Genomic DNA, 25,451 nt, shown 5'->3' with positions numbered 1-25,451 from the left:
GTATGATTGACCTACATATTAACTACTTTGAAACCAGAGTAATGATACTGGGCAGTGTTTCAAACGACGTTGTTTTTTATTGCTCGTAAAAAAGTCATCAAGTTCAAGTCTAGTTGCACGGACAATGAATGTACCAGTCTTCACAGTAGAACACGAATGGGACAAATTTATTTATTGCTCGCGAAGATGAAAATACTGTTACAAATATTGGTTGAAAAATTACCATTTAACCATTATTATACCAATTAAAGTCACTCAAAGACCGTGAAAGTTATCTTCTTCATTATCAATGGCAATTCCTTATATTCTAAAGCAGAAATCACAGACAAACAAATAATTTTATCCAACAAAATCTCACAATCTTTAGTAGTGCATTCATCAAATTCGATAAAAATATGAAAATAACAAAAAAATACTATAAAAACAACCGTAACACTAGAACTATCGAGCGTTTTTCATGATTAATATATAATCCTTATAAAAACCTATTTATTTTTTAAATCATTTCAGTTATTTAACACTTTTAACATGTCAATAATTGCGAAATAATAAAACCAAAATCCGTCGTGTTGGCAGTGGCGGTAATTCTAGGGTTAACTCTTTGCGGACGAAGGCTTTTTAAACCTTCAAAAACTCTTTCCATAAAAAATTTGATTACGAATCGAAATCTTATATGCCAGAAAAGAAGTAAAATCACGTATCACTCTCTCATTATTCGATTAATTAAATTATTCATTTGCAATTTCCGATTTCAGATATGAAAGCTCGAAGTTGTCGTTACGGCGACATTCGATTGTAAAGGGTTAAGATCCCTAAGGAGCCCGGACTAACAAAGAACGTCAATCTTCGAGTGTCCTTTTTAGACGCCGATATTTACCCCCTTAACCTATGGTTTCTTTCTCAACTCTGATCGATACGGCCACTTTGTCATTAAGAATTTATTGGAAAAAGAGAAAAATTCTAAGCATATGTTATGCCTATATTTCCTTTTAAGTACAATAGTCGATTACAGAGGAATAATATTTACTTCGAATTCAAATGAACTGAGTAATATATATATATATATTTGTTGAATCATATTGAAAATCTTCACCACGAGTCTTACTCGTTGTTGTAGGACAATGGGTTAAAGGTCGTTTTTAACTCTTAACGGTCGACATTTTTCTGTTAACTATTTACGAATGAGACTGTCTTAAACTTCTAATATTTCTTTTCATAAGAAACTGAATTACGCATCAAAGTCTTAAATGAGAAAAACCACATGCCTCTCGTTAGTTGAATAATTAAATTATTCATTTGCAGTCTTTGATTGTACATATTAAATCACGAAGTCCCCATTACCGCGACATTCGACCGCAAAGGGTTAATATCGCGAAACTTCGGTGATTTGGCGGTGATCCAGGTTGAAAAGGTGATAAGAGTGAAGGAGGTTGGTCGGGTCGCGCGGACGCGAGGATCTCGCGGGATGAATCAGCGAAACGTTTGTCGAAAACGCGTCAATTAGCCGAAGTGCCCGTGGTGCGAACCGATCTTAACGAGTGTGATGACACCGCTTTTCAGCACCGTTGCCCGCCCTCCCTCAGGCCTCCCCGGTAAATTTGTCGGCAACGAGACTGATTATTATGTCCTTGCGAGACTGACGATAATTACAAACCGCCTTACTTTCAGTGCCACACGCTTGACACGTTGATTAGAGCTTTCGAGAGCAGGTTGACCTCGTTTCCTCTGTTGCACCGTTCGATCCGCGATCACGAATAGATACTCGTGGTCCGACAGAAATCGGCGACAGTAGATCTTATTTCGTTGATAAATCAAAATCGGACGAGATAAGGTTAAATCGCTGCAGTAATATTTTTATCTTTTCGATGTTCTTTGCTTTTCACCCTTAATCCTTTGCGACCCGAAACTATCTTTTTGAAAATGTTTAGAGAAGGTTTGGAATATTGCAATAAGGCATAATGAATATGTATTTCTACCGATTTAATTCATTCTTTGGCTGGAAACAATAACGGAACTATCTCTCATAATCGAAGCGTGTGCGCAGATTGAAATCACATTGTAAATTTGAGAAATAATAGAAAAATCAGATGTTTGCATGCTGCAAACACTTCGTTGCGAAGAGTTGAAGTACCTTCACAGTGATAAAATGGTAATTAGCTAATTTTAGCAATTTGAATTTTATTAGAATCTTAGAAAAAAAATTGATAAGTAAATTCTATATTAATAATACATTTTAGTAAAGACTCACATTGAATTACGACTGGAATATTGAGAACTGTCCGTTTACAATTTCGTTTACTATAATGAAGCTCGTAATAAATTTTACTGTAACACTATAATTACTCTGAGCATTAAACATTGATGATAGAAAAATGACACTGCATTTTAACAATAACAAAATTAACAATACGCATGCTTAGTATATCGAGGTTGAAACCTTCATCACGAGCCCCACTCGATGACACAAGGCGAGGGGTTATGAAGGACTGAGAAATTGAGATTTACAAGTATAATCATGTTGATTCTATCTTTCTTTTTAGTCCTCCTCTTTCAATTGCCTTTTATGAGGGATTCGTGAGTACAACGGACACGTTTCGGAATCCCCACTACTTATTCCCATGACCAATGTTTGCATCGGCATCACAGATCTGAGTCAAAACAATCTGAGTCAGTTTAAACATAGGCTGATCCAACAATTTATAGACTCGTGTAAAGGCAAAACACAGCTTGGAGCAATTGATTTTAATAGGGCAATATCACGAATAATATTATAAAGGAATATTCCATCGGTGGAATATACATAACAGTACCAACTGACAATCATGTCTGCTAACGGGATTAGCAATATGGCTACGCTACCCTGCAATAAACCAGTATTTCAATACACGACCTTTCGTCGTGCTAGGACATCTGGGACCCTAAAATTTACAGCTGAAAAACACGTGGTTAATTTTAAATAACTGACGATTAACCGAAATTTAAGAAAAATGATTTAAAGCATTTTTTAAAAATATGGATATACAATAAGCTTTATACACGATGGAAAATTAATTTCTGTTTATGATAAAATTTATTCACAATGGTAGAGGAAAGTATTTATAAACGGATGCACTGTTAAGTACTGATTTCGTTTGACAATACCCTATATTATATCAACGAAAGAAATTGATATGTCTGTATACGTTAGCTTATAGTTCTAAACAAAATTTGTCTTTCATTTCTATTATGGATAGTACGTTATAATTATTAATAATAAGGATACGTATTGGGATCCTTGAATTATCGCACTTTGCATGCTATAAATAAAAAAAAGACATGTTAATACTTGAAAATATTGTCTTTAGACTAGGTTAGAGGTAATATGTAGGCTGCGTATAGCAGCGAACGCAAAGCTCATTCACCTGAAATGAACACGAATCGTGAACAGTGTATTACAACACTATTATGTAAAAGGTTGTTTGGCAATTAAAATTTGCAGCATGTTAATGTTTCTTGTCTAATCTAGAAATTAGCGGCCGTCAAGGAGAAATTTACAATATAAGAATTCGTTTATAATTGCTAATTTAAAAAATGAATTTTGAAAGAAAGTGGAAGTTATTTTAATAACCCAGATCCTCTAGATTGAAAGTGAGAAAAAGGAATTCAGCGCAATTGGGGACTTTCCGAAATAAAAATTTACAAGTAGATCCCGTTTTCATGGAGATAAGCAAACACTGCAAGGGGCAGAAATATGTATTTCATAAACGGGTTCAAAATATGCGAAATTTTTACTTAAACCTTCCATGGATTTTACATGCAACACATATTTCTGTTTGTCAAAAATCTGTGACATCGAGAATAAAAAACAATCCATTGACGTGTAGCGATTCCTATTTATACAATTGTGTCGTTTTGATTCGGTTATCTTTAATGTATTCCGTGTGATGTCAAAGATACAAGAATCTTCCGTTAAATAAGAAAACGTTTGTAACACGCACCTTATTTTTTCACCTACACATTGATCTCAATTTATTGTATAATACTATCTACGATTATTTTTTGTTCACTTTTATGTTCAAATTTATACGAAACCAATTTGTAGATATTTAAGATTGTTACTAGACACTTAAGTAATCTATATTGCTCATCCGAGTATTGTGGTAGAATGAAATGCTTGAATCTGTAAAATTTCAATAAAACAATTACTGTCACTGGCCATTAAAGAATGTACCATTAATATTAACATACTTTTATAAAACACCCGTTCAACGCAATTAAACGAAATTTCATTCTGTGTGCACAGTCGTTCATAAATATTGGAACAGCTACTGATTTTATAAAGGAAGATAATATCTGATCAATACCACGTTATCTATGCAGCCTTTCGATATTATACAAGGAAAAACATATATTCAAGTCCACGTCAGTACCATTTACATAATTATTCTGCTCATGTATTTTGTACATATATGTATGTACATATGCTGAAAACATGCGTAGTCCGTGGTATAACGTATCTACGATATGGGGAGTTTCCGTAGACATATTTCTTGAATTCGCCGAGTTGTCATTGCTTTAATGTGGATCTGTATTACGTTACGTTAAAATTGGTTACATCAGTTACACGTTCAGTATATAGCTAACAAGATTTGATTGTATTGTATATAACATACTCAATGTCATTATAATTTTATTATAAGATTTTATTATATTGTATAAGTTGCAGAATTTATGTAATACAATACATACGTTTTTAAATAAAACTTTTGCAAGTGTACAGTTATTTTCTAATAATTTTTTCTAATTCTCTGTACCTGTCGTAATTATTCTAATACAGTGCAATCTATATGAAAATGTTCTCATTTAAATTCCCTCCGTTGGAAAAAATCAAGATTCACGTAAGTATTTTTACAAAATAATATTATTTCTATTCACTGATCAAAAAAAAGACTTGGTATCTAAAACATAACCAGTTGCACAGAAACTTTTCCTCGACCAAATGATTTATCTAAGTACACGTGTACTTTCGGGTTGTTGTGTCTTTCTAACTTTAAGCCTTTGTACTCGACAATATTTTTTATTACAAACATTCATTATTTTCTAACGAAATATTAACAATATTATTTGCAGCTTACATAAAGAAACATCTTGTACAAATTATGGGACAGAATTGTTTTATTTCTACGTTCCATGTGTTAATACCTTATTCAACATTTTATACTGAATTTTTCATTCTATAATTTTGTTGCGTCCAATCAAATGGTGACTTAGAACCGCCTCTCGAGTGCAAAGGGTTAAATAATCCTTTACAATATCAATGGTACAAAAATAAAATGGCTATGAAAAAAACATTAGACAGTGTTTTGATTTTCTCAGGTTGGAACTTTTACAAAATCAATATCTAATAACATATTTAATTTTGTAACAAATTTCTTATGGATAAAAGCAAGAATCTCAATGAAGGAATTCGTTCGTTCGTTGATTTTTTCGCGTACTGCGTTATTACTACAAAAAGACGTGAGAACTGTTTTGATTTTCAAATGAAGTTAATTCGGAAGTATGCCAAGAATCTGGATAACCTTATTGGGTTCAGTAAACATTCGTTTACAGCGCGATAACGTAATATATAAACTTAGTTCAATGAATTTCAACGGATAAGTGGAGCATTGATAAATAAGACATAACCTGATGCTGATGAATAGTGTATACATTCGTGGGTAACCGGTAATTAATTATGCTCCAACTGCATTCCGGTGTCTTATTTTTTTTTTTCTCTCGGCGTGAACCGCGAGCGGACAAGAAGCAAAGTAAAGTGGGGGATCATAATAACTTTGCAATTCAGCAAATAAAATAATGCGAACGAGTGACCGATCCGATAAAAAGAAATTTTTCCTCTTTCAGAATACAACTGTCGTGGAAAGTCACCTATCTTGTAAATCCAGATTTCAAGGAAACAATGATGGCGAAACATTGCGAGGAAAGAATTTTTTCGGTGGAGTATCGTTCTGACAATATGAAAACAGCTCTCAGGTTTTCGTTTTTCTAAATTTCCTTCGTTCTGCGAATATAATTTTGAAAAGTTTAATCAATGGAAATTATTTAAATCTTTAAAATAGATATTAAATGGTTAATAGATATTATTATATACCATTATATAACAATTTCTTGTTCTCAAATTATCGAAGTATAATAAATGGTAATTCTTTAGTATCTTGTGTGATACGAACGATTACTCAGATATTTACATTTGTGCTCAGTAATTCATTCCGTTTGTGTTTATTAATGCAGAGAAACTGTTTTCCTATGCATAAGATTAATAAATATCTAAAGATGAATGATTCATGTATTAACGCCTTGCGCCACTTCGCACTGTTATAATTTTGCGTTCAAAGAACGAAAAAATATGCATACGTTAAGGGTTGATTTTAACGTTTCAACACAAATTTTCATTTTGCTTTTTATTTGAAATAAGATTTCGATCACTGAATTATACAAAAATGTCGGAATAATAGTGCTCTTAAATTTGTATATAAGTCCTTTAAATTAATTTTAATAATAATTTATTGAGAAACCATTTCGAATATAGAACCATAATATTATAGAATGTTCATCGCAATTAAATAAAAATCTTGGATACCATTTCAGAGACTATACCGAAATATAATTCGTTAAAAAACATACTTCAGACATGCATAATTCAACCACGTTAAAACGAATTCAATGAAGCTTGAATGACAAATGAATGATAGCAAAGCATACGTTTAATTGGAATTTATGGTCCGCAATCATTGTCAGTTGTTGATTTATACCCAATGATGACATCTATTTCACTTTCAGATCAGATATACCAAAGTTAATTCAATGGAACTAGAATAAACAATAATAAAATTGAAAATTGAAAATATATAAATTGAAAGTGGTCAACTAGTAAATAATAACGAGTAATTACAATACAGTCGTCTAATACAACAATAAAAGAGCGCAGTGTAATAAAAACATTCACAATTTCATCATAACTAACTTTCTGTAATAAATTGATACCCTTTTCATTTATGATTACAAAATTATCATTCTCTAAGATAGTTAGCGATAAAAATACTTTCGCCTCTATAAATCATTTCAACAAGTTAAATACAAAATAAAATTAAACCGAATAATGCAGTTTTTCTTTCAACAATTCATACAGGTCTTTAAAATTTATAAGTCCAATTAAAATATACGATCTATTTACGACTCACTCTACTATCACCTGCTCAGCCAAACTGATCATATACGAAACACGTTGGTCTGATCTAAACGATCCCATTCTACTTTCCACGAAGGTTACCTCAAAGTTGACCCATAATCAGCAAGTCAGCCATTACACACGGAGCTTGTTAAAATTGATGAGCGTATGAATGTACAAGGCAAAAAGCGATGCACGTGAAATCGTGTTTCAGTTTGTTTGTTTACTTACATCTGGTTTACGTGACAGATCGTCAGGACTTTCTGCGCTTGGATGCGTCGTCGTTCGCACTTTGGAAACGCGGCGAGATCGTGAATGTCATAGAGCCAGCACGTACTTGACACCAGCGCGGCAAAATACCTTTAGACTTATCACTGAAGGCGATTGTTTCAACGTAATCGCATTTTCAAAGCAGGAACGATCTGTTTGTCAACGACGGTCAAGAAAAACACCGCGAGGACAACGTTTTCGATAAGAACGCGCGTCGCTTTAAAAATATTCCGGCTGAAATTCCAGATCCTTTTATCCTTCTATCGGTCGCTCGATGAAAACAAACCGATAAATCGTTCGGGAACGAAGAGAACATCCGTCATGGAAGAAATAGAAACCCGTAAGCGATCCAGGAACACTTCAACCCTCGAGTATCTTCGATCCTCCAAAATTGAACATAAACTGCTGCACTTTCAATATAGTCTGAATTAGGGGTTTGCGTTAGGTTTTTCGAATAATCTGAAGAATCTTCGAAGAGAATACTCAACAGACTTCACAGGGAAATCAGAATCTCCGATGTTGAGAACATGTATATCCACTTGCGAGTAGAAATTTGTGTACAAACACCAGTTTCGATGAACCTTCGATCTTCTTTTTCTTTTGGTCTTTGTTTTATAAGTGAAATTTCTCGAAGTAAACTGGCAGTGGCGTTGCAGATTGTAAGTGTATCCTCGCCCGAGTGGAAACTTCCGCGCACGATTCCTTTCCAAATCGTCGACGTTCGTTCTTCGTGTTTCTTTGCGGATTTGGCTTTGGGTTCTTGACTTCCTTGCTTGAAGAGGGGGCTGTTTACAAACCGACGGTGGAACGTGTCTGAGATGATACTAAAATAATTGGCCGGCAGCGTCAATTGTCCAGCGGAAGCTGATCTTCGGTGGCCACACTGATTTCGTTTTGCGCGCGATTCTCGTTGAAATCGTTTTGGCGTACGTTGCGAGTCAACATTTAATAGCTTGATCCGCGAGAGACGGTGCGTGGAAATGAAATGAGTGTCGGAGCATTGAAGCGCTAAAAGCTACCTGCCACCTCCCACTAACTGTCATGATGGTTGCCTGTCGAGTAGAAACGTTCCCGTACGTTTCCTAGTCGATCGGCTGACATGCTGTTGACAACCGTGAAGGGGGATGTCCTCGTTAGTTACCCCTAATTTCTAAAGACACTTGATTCTTTAAGATCGCTGTCCGAATTGACAAATTGGGCGAATATCGTTATAAATTGAGGATAAAGGAAGTAATATTTCATAGGATTCGTTATCGGAATTGTTTGTTTGGTGTTGTCTCGGGGATATTTTTGAAAGGGTTGTTTTAAATTTGAATAATTTCAGGCGTGACTTAATGTCGTGATTAACCCTTCGCACTCGAGAGGCGACTCTCAGTCGTCATTCGCGTTAATATTGCAAAAATTATAAAATCAAAAATTCGATATTCAATTTTGAACAGTGTATCATTATATGAAACGTAGAAATAAAATAGCTCTGACTCTTAAGTGATGCAATATTCTTCTTTGTGTAAATTGCAAATGGTATTACCGAAATTTCATCAGAAAGTAATAAATATTTATAATGAAAAAAATATCGAGTGGAAACTGTTAAACAAAGGGTTAAACAAATGATTTGAAGTTATTTTCTGTTTTATTTTGCAATGGATTAGTTTTTCAAATATTATTGACGGCGATTGTTGGTACGTTCACTAAGAATGATGAATTATTTATGATAACCTGTCATTTTTAAATAGGAAAACCATTAACTTCAGAAAGGAATCGAAGGTGATCATTTAAATGCTAAGAATCTGTACTAATGCTAATGTCTGAACTGAATGCAAAGAAGTAAAAAAGAATGAATTATGCGAGCGTGGAATTTAGCATTTATAACATTTATCACATTCTAATTTATGTTTTCATGTTGACAAGTATATCATTAGTCAGATAATAGATCCTTTGACTATGAATAAAATAAGGAAATAATAGATAGTCATTGAGATAAAATGATTTAGTAGCTTTGGTAAATGTTTAATAACATAACAGACTTTCCTACTGTTGTAACATCAAATAATTGTATTACCTTCTACACATTTATTCGTATAATCGAAATATCAGTGTTCGTCGGTTTTAAGTATATTATGAAATTAATTAATCGTACATTCCCAACGAAAGATCTGCACTTGAGTAATCCAATTCCGATCTCTTTTCCAACTTTTCGCATTCTTCGAGAATTTGTAGAATAAGTAGAAGAGTCAGACAACTTTTTCTACTGTGTTTTCGTTCCATAACGAGTAAATACTTTTTAAATACTCTTTAACCCTTTACAATCAGAATTCCAGCTGTACTGTCGTACTAAATTTCGGTTTTTAGAAATATCACACCATAACACATTATGAAGTATAAATATATGTGCATACTAAACTCTAGTCAAAGAAGCGTAATCTAGTACTGTTTGGCCACAGTAAACAAACAGCCTTAACCCTCTATTGTATTCCATTCCCGAACGGAAACTTAATTTCCAATCATTTATAGTTTAATAAACGCTTCTTTTTTATTTGGTACCTGTATACATTTGAAGTTCCCATATGGGAACACTCATAAAATGCAATAAATAGCATTGTTTACTAATGTTTCCTTATTTACTTCATTACCACTTCAACATTTAAATAGAATAACAGCCATGTATACATTTTAACTCATAAAAATTCCTACAATATAGGGTTAAATTTGATTTGACAAAACGCGTTTACAGTAATCGATCTATTGCAAGCAAACAAAAAATTTTTGCCAAATGCAGAGATTTAATGAATAATATTCAGACTAATAACTTCTTTCTTCCGTTTTCTTGTTACACTCTTTCCCCCTGTTTCACCTTCCGATATCCCTTTCTTCCTCCCCCGTTTCGAAGAAAAGCGATATGCAGATCGCGGAACGTGAAATCAGCTGTTTTTCTCACAAATATTTTTCAACGTGAAACATTATGTCGCGCGAGCAAGTATATCGGAAAAGAAAAAAAAAAGAAAAATTCATTAGAGTATCCCGCGGCGCCTAACAATTGGCGATTTCTATTTTATAGTCCCGATTACGGGGAACAATTAAATGTTTACCAGACGAAGACAGCTGAAGAAATACCGGCACTCCTTTGCGCACAGATGGAATGAGCCTTGCCCCAGTGACGCCGAGGTCGGCATATATATTTCCATTTTTCATACTACCTTACCCGAGAAATCAGTTTCGCGTCGCCGCTCGCGTCCCGGCTTTTGTATCTTAAATTAATGGGTCGACAGATGACGCGTTCGCTACGGACTAACCGCCATAATATTTTCGATGATTTCAAACACGCGACGGGTCTGTGCAAAATAATAGGTTGATGCAAAAGTTTTGACGTTCTCTTATAAGAAATAAAAAGAAGAGTTCTCAACCGTTCGCTGGTTAAATCAAGACTGAATAAAAACGAAAAAATATGTGTCCCCTATACACGTTACGACAGTTTGGAAATAAATGTTATTCGTTCCGGAAGAAAAACTTTGTTTGTTGATTATGTATAGAAAACGGCGAAAGTTCTGATAATATCATCTCGAGTTTCCAAAGAAGAGTCTGTAGGAATGGAATCCACAAATTACCATCACGCTGGGAAGGGGTCATTAGTAAAGACGGAAATTATATTGCTCGATAAAGATTAATAACTGTATTGAAAATGTATTATTTTTTTTTAATTAAAAGACGCACAGAAATTTTTGGTACGAAATTTCAACAACGAAAACACTCGAACAATGAAGGGGGGAGAGAATAACACAGTTTTTTGGTTTTAACAATGACTTCAGAATCCTTGAATTATACGGAATTAATTTCTCATCGTCACTGAAACTGTTGAGGGCATTTTCGAGATGGAAAAATATATTATAATTGAAGAAAGCTTTTTACTTGTGAATATAATGAAGGCTGGACATTTTTTAAATGTTGGTGTTTCTAAAAATCTTTGATTGAAGAAACACTTGCACTATTTTGAGTTTTATAAGTATTGTAAATTTTATTTTTTGTTCTACTGTAGTGTAGTTTTAAGAAAATTATTTATGAAAATAGGAATATATGAAATTTATTTACGTATATTATGGTTCTTGAAGAAATGTTTAATTTACGTTCTTTATACCCATCAATAGAGATATCTAAGGTGTGATAATGATTATGTATGATGAAAGTGAAAAATATATGTTGCTTAACATTTTGGGATCTGTTTAATTTATAAAACAAAGTATTTTTGATCAGAATTGTTTGTTCTTCAATGGCAAAAAGAACTCAGGAAACAGTTTTTTAAAATAGGAATTTATTCATTGATCAGTAAAAACTGAATATTGTTAAAATGAAATTGAATATCTATAATGAAATACGTATGCGGGACTGGATCAGAATATAAATAATTTATGCAATATCAAGGAAAATGCGTATTTCATCCGCCACTCTGAAAAACTGTTTTCACCATTGAATGTGGATATTAGCAGCTATAAGAAGATACATGTATTCTTAGAAGAACTTTTGTCTATCTTTTTGCTAAATTCCATAAAAGTTAACATATCACACTCGACTGGTGTCCTTCGTTAGTTTTTACAACTCCCACGCTGTGCAACGCACCTTGAAAAACGTGTATAATAAATTACTATGCCATTACACATATAAAATAAAAGTACAACATCAACAAAAATGTAAAACAATAAAACTGAAACAGTTAAAACTTTCAATGTTGTACAAATATTGTGCATATCTCTCATTTTACAATCACTATCATAGCTTTTGTACAATACTAGATAAAATAATTAGATGATATTATGCATCCCTTAGTAAATTCATCATTAACCCCTGGATATCGAATGCTCTTTTTATAGATCATATGATAGAATTTCTATTAAGCATAGATATTGAAAAAGAATTTTAAATAATAATTTATGAATATTTTTAATTGCATATAGTACACTTATATGTGTACATAAATTTGTCTTATTTATTAAATAATAAAATTTATAATCATATTTTTCTTATTTATAAAATAAGACAATCTATAAATACAATGACGATTCCTACTGGGTTAGAATACTTCTGCATTCATCATTCGAAAGTTAAATAGAGAAAGGTTCATTTTGGAAATTCATTATAGAAGAATGTAAGTTTTTTGAATGATTTCCTATGTGTCAACCGAGTATACCATTGTGTACTTATATGATAAAATCTTAGAGGTGCAATATTGAAGCAGTATGCCAAGAATGTACCCTTGCTTATAAGTGGTTGCCCTTCTACGATCGTGTACGATTGTCTTTCACAGTACAAAGAAACAGCTTCTAAATAAAACTTTCGGTCCTACCGGATAATTTACATAGGAGCTATTTTCATCAGTCAGTAAACTAAAATTAATAAAACAATCCCATATACAATAAAATACTCTTCATTTACTCGAAACTCGTACTAAAACAATTTCTTATGCTTTGTTTTTAATTCGAGGAAAACAAGGAAAGAGATGATTAAATGTAAAATAAACATGGATTAAAATATAGTTAAAATACTAAAAACGTCTCTGTGTCATACAAGACCTAAAATAGTTCTTAAAAAAATTGAACAATACTAAAATTAGTATCTCGATATCTTCTACTTGTTAATTTCTTCTATTTGAGTGTGAAACTTTCAGGTAAAGAATTAGAAACTTAATCTGAACAACAATTTCAATGATAGAATTTCTCACTGGAAACTGATGATTGATGTCTCCTTTTGCAGTGCAGAAGAATCAATAATCAGTAAAACGAAACACAATGAATCAACAGATTTATTCGATTATATTAACACGTTCGCGGACAGTGCAAATTGTAATGAGCCGCAAAAATAGGAGAAATGCAAATGCCGCACTCCGAGGGTTAAAGTGCATAATAAGTCCAAAAAATTAAGGCTATATAGAATTAAATTCATACAACAATGTGGCTTATAAATTTCAATGTTACAGCATTCATGTAATTTTGCATCACAATGAAAATGAATGCTATAGCGTTCACGTCCGCGAACGTGTTAAATGGCAAATAACGTAACATTACAAGTAATCCTAAAATGAAGACTGAACATTTTAAACCGTCCTTTGTGATCTTGGTACGATATCCCACGATATATTTCATTGTATACGCTTGTAATCACTCGAACGAATTATCCCTGGTTGATTGTAACCCTGCCGTAACACGTGTTCAACGTCAAGACCTTTAAAAGTGGTTTTAACCGGTTACGTTCCGAGAATAATACAATGCTCTAGATCTTTCCGATGTCCACGCGCCACAATCCTGGATCTTTAATTACTTCAAATTCACGCGGACCACTTGCCCGATACACGGAAAGGTTCCCTGCCACCTATATACACAGTGTCCGGGAACGATGAATGAAACGCGAGAAGTTCCTATTCGACGCTAATCTCATCGTAAATAACTCTTCCCCAAATATTGGGGCTTACGTCACTCAATAACCGTACGGGTCGAATGGCGCGGGATGAATTGCTAAATTTCACATTAAGTGACTTTAACCACTTCTATTAAGATGTGACAGAAAACACTGCATATTCGAAACTTCGGCTCAGAACAATTTTAATCGTTAATGCGCGCCCCGTTTTGATTCGTGCCCATCAGTCATCGTTGTGCGCGTGATTCTATATCTCCAGGATATTTTGATGTTTGGTACTGCTAAGTGTGTGTTAGGAATATTACTTTTCTGTATTTTAACACAGCAATAATCATATTTATTTCCAATAAAGTTAGACGATAGAGAAAATTGTACTATTTTTTAAATTCAATTTTTGAGCTTGAATTCGTGTTCAATATCTTATAAGTATGGTTCGGTTCGCGTAACGCGCTTATAGAGAACAGTGAGCTCCATTTTGCAAGTATCTCATTGGCTAACGGGTTTCGATTACTTTACCGACAGAGGAGAACAGCAATGTCGGTGACTCCATTGGGAATGTTACACATTTCTCACACGTTTAATTGTATGAAATACATTTCGAATTGGTTATTATATATTGCTCCAGTAAAAAAAAATGAAGAAAATATACGATTCTCGATTAATATGGTACAAAAAGACGAAAATCCTTTAATGCAATCAAGATGGCGACGCCATTATAATCATATCAACGTTGTAGAGAGACAGTTCTGTATTGTTTACTATTGTGGTAGAAATATGTGTGTGTTAATTAGGTGTATATAGTTTTGGCGTTTGTAGTTTTCTGGTTGACACAGTGTGAAGAAATAAAGAATCCTCGTACTTTCAAAATTTGTAATAGATTGCAAGTGTTTAGGCAAAAGTAAAGAATGCAACGAAGAAGTTATCGTTGTTTATTGAAATTTTTGTTTCATTGTATTTTACACATTCACTGTTAATTGTGCAAAATAGAATAGAACTTACAATTCTGTCTACTAATAAATCTTAATTGTCTAGTCTATTAATAAATCTTACATTTAACCGTATCATGGTATCTGCGATGATATAAACTACATCACATTCGCGTTGATTATGACAGAATCTTCGTAAATTGATTTCATATGTCTTTGACTGTATCTACAAGTAAGGAGCACAACTGAACCAATAACCAGACGTTTCACAGAAATCATTATCTAATCTTCGTAAATGATGTACAATGAATAAAATAAATTTCAAGAATATATTAGTACTGTTTACAATACTCTCGAACCGTTTATTCGCTGATATGCAATGATCAAACTTGAAGGCCGCAATTAAATGTTAATTGTTATTGAAGATTCATACAGTTTATTAATCAGTTAAGCCACTTGCTCATATTATTACACGTGAAATCACGTCTCTTCTGCAGAATCATTTGTCAACCAGTTAGATTTTTTAATATTTACGCAAGGAACATGGTAAATATGTATTAAACTGTTCTCGGTGAGTATTCAAAAGTGTTAACAAGTCTGAATGAATAAAGGATCGTCGACTATATCGTAATTGCTGAAGCATCGAGTGCGAGAATGGCTGCTGACTATTTAAAACGTGTTACATCACTAACATTATTAAACTAACGAAAATGGAAAAGAACATTAGGTTTAAAACAGCGACATTAATACCACCATAAAAAGGAAAATCATATCTTTACGTAAAAACTTTGCACAATTCAGAAACATTCCGATTCTTCACTTAAACAGACAAAATGTTATTCGTCTTAACAAAGTATGTGCAACGAAACCATAATGCAATACGATTTTCTACAGTATCATTACACCATAAATTCTAAAACAATTTTATTAACAATTACACTTTATTCGAACGACCACATATTAAACACCCTTTGCCCAGTTCTCAGTTAAAACACTCAACAAACTGTTAAACAATCTCGCCAAAATATTGAAATTCGTTATTCGACAAATTCGATTCAACAAATGCAATCCGTTAATGCGAAACATTCGAATATTCACAGAAACTAACATTCATCGGGTACCATGGTTCACGATCAGCGAGCACTCGAAACGGTCCAATCGCTCGTACAAAACAACTTGTCTATGATGTGTAAAGGGAGTAAGTAAAACTAAAACTAAAAGAAAAAAAAAACGGAAGAAAAGCAAAGATCATGCGTGTGACTTACGGAGTGCGGCTTGCCAAGTCTCGGAGAAGTTGCCCGAATTGGGAAACAACCGAGCGGCAATGGGTGAGCACAAACCTTATATAGGGGAGGCCACGAGCCACCGATCTCCCCCACTTCCACACGAAGGAACCAATGCAAGTCTGGGTTCGAACGGCGCGAGACGCGGAGGAATCATCGACGGAGCCCCGACGACGCCGCGGGTTCCTCCGGTTCACGCGTCTTCGGGGACGCTTCCGGTTCTTGGCATTCGAACACGAGGGAAGACACGTGTCCCCGTATAAACAGAGAATAAACGCGACTACCCACGGCCGGTTATGTAATTCCGCGGAGACACCACGGCACGAGAGGAACGGCGGACCGAAGTCGGCCGACAGACGCCAACCGGGAAACGTTTAGCCTAAATGCACACGAGCGGTTTGCGGGAAAATGTCGCGATTGTGATTGCATTGGAGGAATGGAGATACAAAGTTTTTATTGCTTCATGGAAAGGTTTTTATTGCTTCATGAGAGAAGTTTATATTTTGAAAGTCAAAATGTTAGAAATGAGCAAAATGTTTGAGGTATAATGATGGAGCTGTGATTGTATTGGAAGAACGGAGATAGAAGGTTTTGTTGTTTCATGGAAAAGATGAGAGAAGTTTGGAAGCTATATTTTGAAAGTCAAAATATCAAAAAGTAGGCAAAATGTTTGAAGTATAAGATGAAGTTGTGATGGTATTGGAAGAATAGAGACACAAAGTTCTCTTGTCCTTGTTTTTGTGAGACGAAAGAACATCATCCCTACTTTCCAAAACAATCGCTGCTGTAACATTCTATTGTAAATATTTTGGCATTTGTGACATTTTGGACTTAAGAATGGAGATACAAAATTCTCTAACCCTTCTTTTTGTGAGGCAAAAGAACTTTGTGCCTTTATATTCTCAAAACAATCGCAATTGTGACATTTTGGCCATTTCTAACATTTTCGCCTTAGCTCATACACACGAACTGTAAATAGAAAAACAATAAAAGCGTAAAATTCACTTATCCATGCTCTCGTGAAAGAAAGAACTTATCCCTGATACTTCAAAACAATCGCTACTGCGACATTTTTCGGCAAACCGCTCGTGTGCACTTGGCCTCAGACTTCCTACGGCCCGCGAGATTCAATCCAGGTAAGTAATTTCAAAAGCATTTCTGCGGGGAGCAACAAATTCCACGGTGTCATCGCTTCGCTGTCGTACAATCATAAATCTAGACAAACAGACGGACTGATTTATTATATCCCCGGCGAACTTGCGTCCACATTGGCGCCACGACGTTACTTGTTTTCTTGATGCTGTTCGACTTGTTTTAAACTTCCGAAACTTCGTTTTTTCAAATTTGAAACTAGAGCTATTGGACAATTTGGAAATCTTCAGGGTTTTTGTTTTAGGATCACTGACATTGCGAAAGTGAATCAATGAGAAGGTTTTCAATAAGTTCATGCGTGTTCGTATTATGATAAAAATAGTATTATTTTTTAAAAAATCTACACTTGCAATTTTATAAAGAAGAGGAACGATTCCTTTTCACTGCCTAGTGAAACTTTTAATGTTAATGCGATTTTGTGAATCTGTATGTATTTTTCTATTCGTTATCGGTAGCATTTTGTGGAGTAAAATTTCGTGCGTTGAAAATAATTACTTTTCAGTTGAATAAGCCAAGAACATTTCGAAGTCAGCATAATTTCTTTAAATAAAATGTTTTTTCTTTTTCAAAGAGTAAAAATGGATTCTGCGACAATCTTAATGTAATATGACACAAAAACATTCAAACTTATAAAATAAATAGTGTATTTTATAACGCTTTTGTTTTTCATAACTGGTCGTAAAATTGTTTGCCATGCGATATATTTAAACTGACAATTTCAAGAATTCTGTGTTCGTAACTCATGGTCGAAATGTTTAGCATTTATTACAAGAAATGAGAATGTAAGATGTGTTTCACAAAACAATTAATGCATCCTTCCTGAAGCTTGACTAATTGTAGATGACTTTATCTCATACTTTGCTTAAACACTTGTAATATTTATCTTTATCCTAGATTACATCGACTATATTATATAGATTGAATTTAACATATCTACTCACAGGTCTGCATCATCATTGTACGAACCCTCTCTGCTTCCACTACACATATCTGTGATCGTAAAACAAAAGGACATCGTGTTATTTTCAAAATATTCTATTTCGTGCCTTAATCGACATAAACGAACTAAAACGTGTGTACTCGTGAAAGCGAAGTATGGTTAAATAAATTATTTATTTCCAAAATACAAATATAAGCGTACTTAAATTTATAATTATTATTGGTATTTAAATTTCATTTCATTTCCTTGTATATAAAAGTTGAAAATCCTGCTAGTTACTGCATTTTTATTTTATCTAATTTTGTTGTTTTCTACCGACATTTTATTACATATGTAGATTTTAAAAGAAGATAATTATTGACAAATTAATATAACAAATTTCGATTATTATTCGGATCGATTTGATGGAACTGTTAACAGTTCTATATAAAGAATTCTGATTTTTCTGAAAAAGTTAAAATCCCCTGTAACACAGAACTTTCTTATCTAAAATTATTTCTACATTTTATCCAATATCCAGGTCGATGGAAAACATTCTATCGGGACTGTTTGTGCCATCTGTCAACGAGGAACGCGATATAATTTAATGTTAGAGACTCGCAGACGCCCAGAAGTGATTATGAAATATTTATTTCGGTTTGGTGTGTTCGCAGAAGCAGATTGATAAACATTGAACATCCATAGCAGCGGCTCGATGAATCATTGAGTTGATTGAAGGCGACGAGGCTTTTCGAAAAATGAACAAGTATATGTTGCAAATTTCGTAGTCGTCAATTATGTAGATTTCTTTGGTTCCCGACAGAGTTTCAATGAAACGATTAAAATTACCAATTAGTCATGAAATAACTGTCATTTTGTGGTTATTATTTTTCTGTTCTAAGAAAACAATTACATTTTTCTGTAAATAAGAAACTTTTGCTTTCTTGAAAGTAAAAACAGGTTCTGACCAAACAAAAATAATTATTCTGAAAAATGTTAGATGTTAATAGACAATTCTCCTAGAGGTGTGGAGTTGATAGAACCACAGTTCAACGATGCTAATTAAAAAAACATTTTTAATTTACACATTACAACCTTCAGAACTTTCTCTAGAATTCTTATTTTTTTAAAAACTATTTTCGTTCTTTAAGAACTCCAAAACTTTTATTAATCAAACATAAAATAACTATTGAAACTGAACTTTTACAACAGAGTTAAGGCATTAGTGTATCTGCAAAATGAACTCAAAACAGAAAAGAAATGGCTTAAAAGTTAAAAGACTAATAATAACTTTTATTTATAGAAGTTAACGGTTTCATTCGGCCGCTGATTTTAAAAGATGCGTGTATTTGTATGCGTGGACCTGATAATGGAGAGAGTGTTTGCGGTAACTCTTAAGGTGTCTTAACAAGCGTCAAAGTGGAACCAGATTTTTGTCGTTGTACAATCTCGCGCCACTAACCTAGGAAATTCCGCAAGAAACACTCATAAATTAGGTGTTCGCGATAATAACCATTGCTTCGTTTTATACGTCATGCGCAAGGACGTTTCACCACCTCCATTTGTCCAGATGTTTCTTTTTCTGCCAATTACTGCATACCTAAATATCGCAAATTGCGAATGTCTGTACAAATTTGAAAGGTTAAAGGGAAATTTATTTTCTGTGTTAACACTAGATTTCCGGAATTCCACGTTTCCACGGATTTCTGATTTCTTGGGTATAGTTACAGAAATAATCAATATTTTGTAATAATTGTAAATATTTAGGACGTATAGATCTAGCTTCGAAATTTAGTAAATAATGCATGGTTGGTTTTTTCGTTTTTATTGATTATTCATGAAAATTTATGGAGGCAGAAAAATTCTTTCTGCCTTTTATTATTCTTTTGTTATTGAATTTCATTCATTATATTGTAAATAATTGTTCACGCTTGTATTCATTTTACCTTTAACTTCTAAAACGACAATAAAATACAAATTAAACGCTTTTGATTAGATTCTTGTTACAATTAAAATAAAGTAAAAGTTTCACTCAAATTTTTGTTTCGTTATTATCATTGTATATAATAAACTTCAATTATTAGATAAAATATGTTTATTTATTGATAATTCATTCAATTATCAATATTATTATATTGATAATTCCCAACAAAATAATCTTGAGAAAAATACTACACTGTATTATATTCTTTTTGCAACTCATTTTACAGTAACATAAATTCAAAGTGAACTACCTATACTTTTACATACCTACACTGTAATATGTGACACAAATTATATAATACGTAAACGATAAATGATTACGCAAAAGCACATTTTTACATTGTTTCACTTCGAAAGATTCAAATATGTAGACTAGATAATTATTTGAACACACTGTGTATTTAAAAGTTGTTTTACAAATGTTTAGCTCGCAAGTTTTGGGTGCGTAGTTGCAAAATTTTTGCACATTCCTCGGTCACGAAAGGGAAAAAGATCTTTCCTGGAGAACCTTCTTGATAAAGATTTTCAATCAACATTCAGAAAACTACAATCCTTTTCTGATCTTTTAATCATCAGTTATTAAAAGCTTTGTTTCTTGACTTTGCATTCTGAAAACGAGAAGAAGTCTGTATAATTTGACATTTTTCGAATATTACTTTCCTTTTTAATAACAATTTCATTAAATTACTTATTCAAGAAAAAGAAATTCATTTTGTGTAGAACAAAATATCGAGAAATTCCTTTTCTAATATTTGAGTTACCGAGTGTTTCGTCTAAACCATTTGACCGTGCGAAATAATGTTTTTCTTTTACTTTATCTTTTGTGTTTATTTAATTTTTTGCTGCTTTAGCTATATTGTACACGCGATTGTAATTCATCCATAATAACTATATTATAGATATTTATGCAAAATGGTAATTGTTCTAAATGATTCCATGAAAAGTGTTCAAAATTCAAAAGTACATTAACTCATTACTTTTTCCGTGAGACATACGTTGCAATTTGCAATATTCACCAGCTGATTGTTATAATATTTGTATTTCTATTAGTTCTTGAGAAATTTAATCCTTACAAATATAAAATCTGCAAGTTAAATTATTTTTGTTATGATTATTGCTTATACAATACTGTATGGAACACAAAGAGTATTTTGAACAGAGTAATTATGTATATGTTCTATTTTCTAGCACATATTATACATTATTAATTCTACTTTTAGCCTCAGGAGAATTATAAGACACCTCACGAACAGGTAATAAACGAAGTAATGTTTATCATAGGTGGCCAACGTGTCGTGAATGGAAAATCCCGTATATTTAGCGCGGCACTTCAACGTGTTAACTTCAAAGCAAAGAAAGGAATTTGTCAATTCTTACCAAATGTGATTTCATTTCACCACGTTTCGCACAGTTCTCCGTATTATATTACAAACACATCGGAACACTCACAGTATAATTAAAACGGAAAGTACCAACGGAGAATTCTGCAAGAACACTGAGGCAAATCGAAACGAACCGCGTTCGTAAATTTAGGCAGCTGACACATTGTCGTATAGTTTCCCAAGTTCAACAATGTTCGATAACGTCATCGTTGATTAGAACGCTGCGGACCATAGTCCGAGAAAATATTTACTAACGCTCACTGGTCGGTGTACCATTTACAACAATTTCCTTGCATTTTGTTTTACATTTTGTTATGAATACCAGACGTGTATATTTCTAGTTTCATCGGATATTTTATGAAAGATTGCAATGACAGAAACATTATCGTCGTTGATCAGAAGATTTGATGCATTTATAAGAAATATGGGTAGATGGAATCTAATTTGAATAAAAGATTCGTAAGAATATAGTTTCAACATTAAAGTAAAGTAAAATTCTTCAAATTCCCAGTTCCCTTAAATATTTTACGAAAATTGCAATGAGAGAAACATCATTATCATTGAACAGACGATTTAATGAATTCATGGGAAATGCGGGCACATAGAATATAATGTAAACAAAAGATTCGTAAGAATTTTCAACATTAAAGTAAATTAAAATTTTTAAGAGAACAATTCAAATTACTGAACCCTTGTTTCTTTTGCATGAACCCCTTGACCTATAATAACGTGTCAATCTCGTAATGATATTTTAAACAGAATTTCGGAAGCATAAATGTTACTCAATTCTTTTGTATTCAAATTAACCCTTTGCGGTCGAATGACATTTTAATGGCGACTTTGAGCTTTCGTATCTGAAATGGAAAGTTGCGAATAAATCATTTCACTATTCAAATGACGAGAGATTGATACGTGGTTTTCTTCTTTTCTGGTATTCAAGACATCAATGCATTTTTCATTTTTTATGAGTAGAGTTTCTAAAAATGTTTAAAATGCTCGTCCGTAAAGGGTTAAATACTATCCTTCTGTGATCGATTATTATACTGTAGAGCACATGTGGGCATAGAATATACCTAGAATTTTTCTCTTCTTTAGTAAATCATTGACGACAAAATAGTTTTTTTATTGTTCATTTAAAGTTGCGTCAGCCCCATTGGATCATTGGCAACTACTTTAAATTATGCAGATGATTATCTATGAATGTGATTGTATTGTGTATTCCTTAGTTGTTTGTATCGATCACAGTTGAGAAATAATTCGTAGGGCAAGGGGTTCTTAACCCCTTAAAAGATAACATCTAATTTACCTGTCCATTATCGAATTAGTTTGTAATCGACGCTTCTGATTAATCGTTTTCTCGTTAAGAAAGACGAAAACGGTACTTTGTATCGTTGAATCATTTGGCGAAGAGAATCGGGAAAGATGTAGCGTCGAGCAAAACAAAGGCAAATAGAGGCAATCATCTCGCGACGAGACAATCGATTACATGATAGTCGTATATCATTGCGTATATTAACGCTGAGTGTTGCAAGACAATGCAGTCGCGTTTCTCATCGTGCCGCGCGTATCTCGGCGCGTCTAAATACACACTATATTTAATTTGTTCGCAAGAATCTCGATAACGACAGTATGCGCCGGGAAAAACTGTTCCAATCAGTTCTCTCGAGCCTAATGAAGTCGCTAAACGCTTAATTATTCGCTCAATTCTTTGCAATTACGCGTTCTTAGCTGATTTAACAAAGTTCTCTCAAATTTTCTCCGCTGCATGGTAGTTAACATCTTGACTTCCATTTTTCGCTACCACTAAATTCGTCAAACAAATTCTGGTTTCAAACTTATTCCAACAATTTACGCAACAAGATTTATCGTTTCGAAAATGTATACCAGTTCAAATTTCTTTGAGGATGTTAACAATGAATTATGACACATGTATCTCAAGCAAATTAATACTTACTAACGCAAACACGTGATAAGAAAACTATAACCAGAGAACTGTCTACAACTACAAAATTTCACAGAAAATGGATCAAAACGTAAAAAGTTCGAATAATATATTGAAGAATTTACACTTATGCAAAACATGCAATCAATTATTCAATTATTCCATCGGAAAGTTCAATTTGCCGAAGGTTCCATTCGCAGACTGTCGTGCGTTGCAAACGCGACGTCTCAATATAGCTCAAGGAATTTCTGAATTTTTCGCATGGCGATCCATTCATTAACCAAGATTCCGTGGCGGTGTTGGTGCAATGGAAAGGTGGAGAGCCGAACACAACCGCGTATCGCGTTTCTGTTCGAAACGACGCGTGTGAGCACGTAACGTACCACGATCGTAGACACGATCGTGCGTATGTTCGGATACGTACGTACGCGTGAAAGTAATACGAATTATGCGCGTGTAAGATCATGTGTGCTCGCTATAGTGTACGAGGTTTATACGTAGTGAGTCATCGAGCGTTACTGACGTCACCAACATGCTCGGGGGGACAATCAACCGGCGAGCAGCATAAAAATCTTGCGGATCACGCGTCACATAGTGTACGGTTGCACCGTGCGTGGGTGGAAGTTGAATGAAACTCGGATACGTATCATTTCGGCGAAACCGAGCGAACTTAAAGGACCGTTACGTCACACGGCTTTCCGATTCGTACGAACAACGAGATCATCGGTGAACGCTCGAAAATCTTTAACAGTAGATTTACGGATATTTATTGTACAGTTTATTTTATCGTTCCTAGAAAAATAGATATTAGTTCCTTCATTTAGATCTTGGAGATTATACTTTTAACTGTTTATGTAAGCTTATTGGTTCGTAGGATTAAATTGAGTTTATTTATTTGTTTTCCTTTGAATCGTTTATTTTTATCTTTTTTATTTCCTGCTTAGAAACAGAAGAATGGACCGGTCGTACTATTTAGAGTTTCTTTACGTAAAAACAGAAAAGCGTCATTCAGTTTCTGAGATGAAACGGAAACGATCGCGCCGCTTGGCAATTTTCGACCGCATTTTTGATCCGCGACACTTGAACGGTTCTAAACCAGCAGTTAGGATACGTCTTTGTGTAATCGCATCAATCAACATCAATGTAGACGTTTACGAGATGATTTTGAACCCTTTGAGTGCTATGTACATATACGAGTCGCTCAGAAGCCAATTCGGCTAAGTCCATTTTCTGATATTTTTTGATTTTTCTAAATTTTAATGGAATAAATAATACTCTGTTCAGTTACTAAAAAGTTTACTCGTCCCTTCGTTTTTTCTAGGTCAGACAGCCCTCCTTTTTATAACTTCTGAATATGTTGTATAAACATTTCAGAAGCCGAAACATTAATTTTCTCAATCTTTGTCTTCTGGACTTAACGTCATCACTGTGAACTATGCATATATGCGTTTTTCTGTATAAACTATATAATTATAAGTGTATTAGATTATTACACGTGTTTCTTAACATTATCTGATTTGGCGAAACAGTGTAAGTACAATAATCGCTTAATTAGGTCTTATATGAATTAACATTGTCCATCGATCTTCACATTGCAAACTGAGCGAATAAATATCTCATCCACACGGAACGTTTTGGCTGCGAGTGTTTAGCACTTAAAGGGTTAAATCAACTTCAAAGTTGATAGATAAGTCTGATTAGAAAAAATATTGTTGACTTATCTTTTACATAAAAAAAAATGATGAATAAAACATTTTTCATTTTTTTAAAACGATACTTTGATTGCGTCTGAAAGTGTATATTGGTTTTAGGGATCAACAATGGTATCAGTGTAAGATTTTTTCACCTCGGTCGTTAAGGGTTGAAGGTGCATTTATTTTTTAAGGATAAATGTTGAAAGATCTTCTTATAAGAATTGAACAATATTTTGGTGTGTAGATTTGTATCCACGTTCAACAAATATTCATGAAATGTTAAAGAAGTTTTAAATT

General features: G+C 33.5%; 1 protein-coding gene across 6 annotated transcripts in view; it reads right to left on the bottom strand.

Annotated features, from left to right (window-relative positions):
- LOC116425252 (synaptic vesicle glycoprotein 2C) overlaps positions 1-25,451 on the bottom strand; it is a 45,332-nt gene that overhangs the window by 15,718 nt on the left and 4,163 nt on the right. For 2 of the 6 annotated variants that reach the window (XM_031972717.1, XM_031972722.2), the window contains exon 1: positions 16,065-16,217. The exons of 1 other annotated variant lie outside the window; for it this stretch is intronic. The gene's annotated coding sequence lies outside the window, so the exon portion shown is untranslated. Of the gene's footprint in view, positions 1-7,435; positions 8,484-16,064; positions 16,218-18,175; positions 18,225-21,513; positions 21,605-25,451 lie in introns of those variants that run through there. 3 more of the 6 variants (XM_031972720.2, XM_031972719.2, XM_031972718.2) reach the window with 3 other exon arrangements.

The sequence above is a fragment of the Nomia melanderi genome, chromosome 4 (assembly GCF_051020985.1).
Source record: "Nomia melanderi isolate GNS246 chromosome 4, iyNomMela1, whole genome shotgun sequence".
Taxonomy (NCBI): domain Eukaryota; kingdom Metazoa; phylum Arthropoda; class Insecta; order Hymenoptera; family Halictidae; genus Nomia; species Nomia melanderi.
This window is presented reverse-complemented; position numbering and strand designations above follow the sequence as displayed.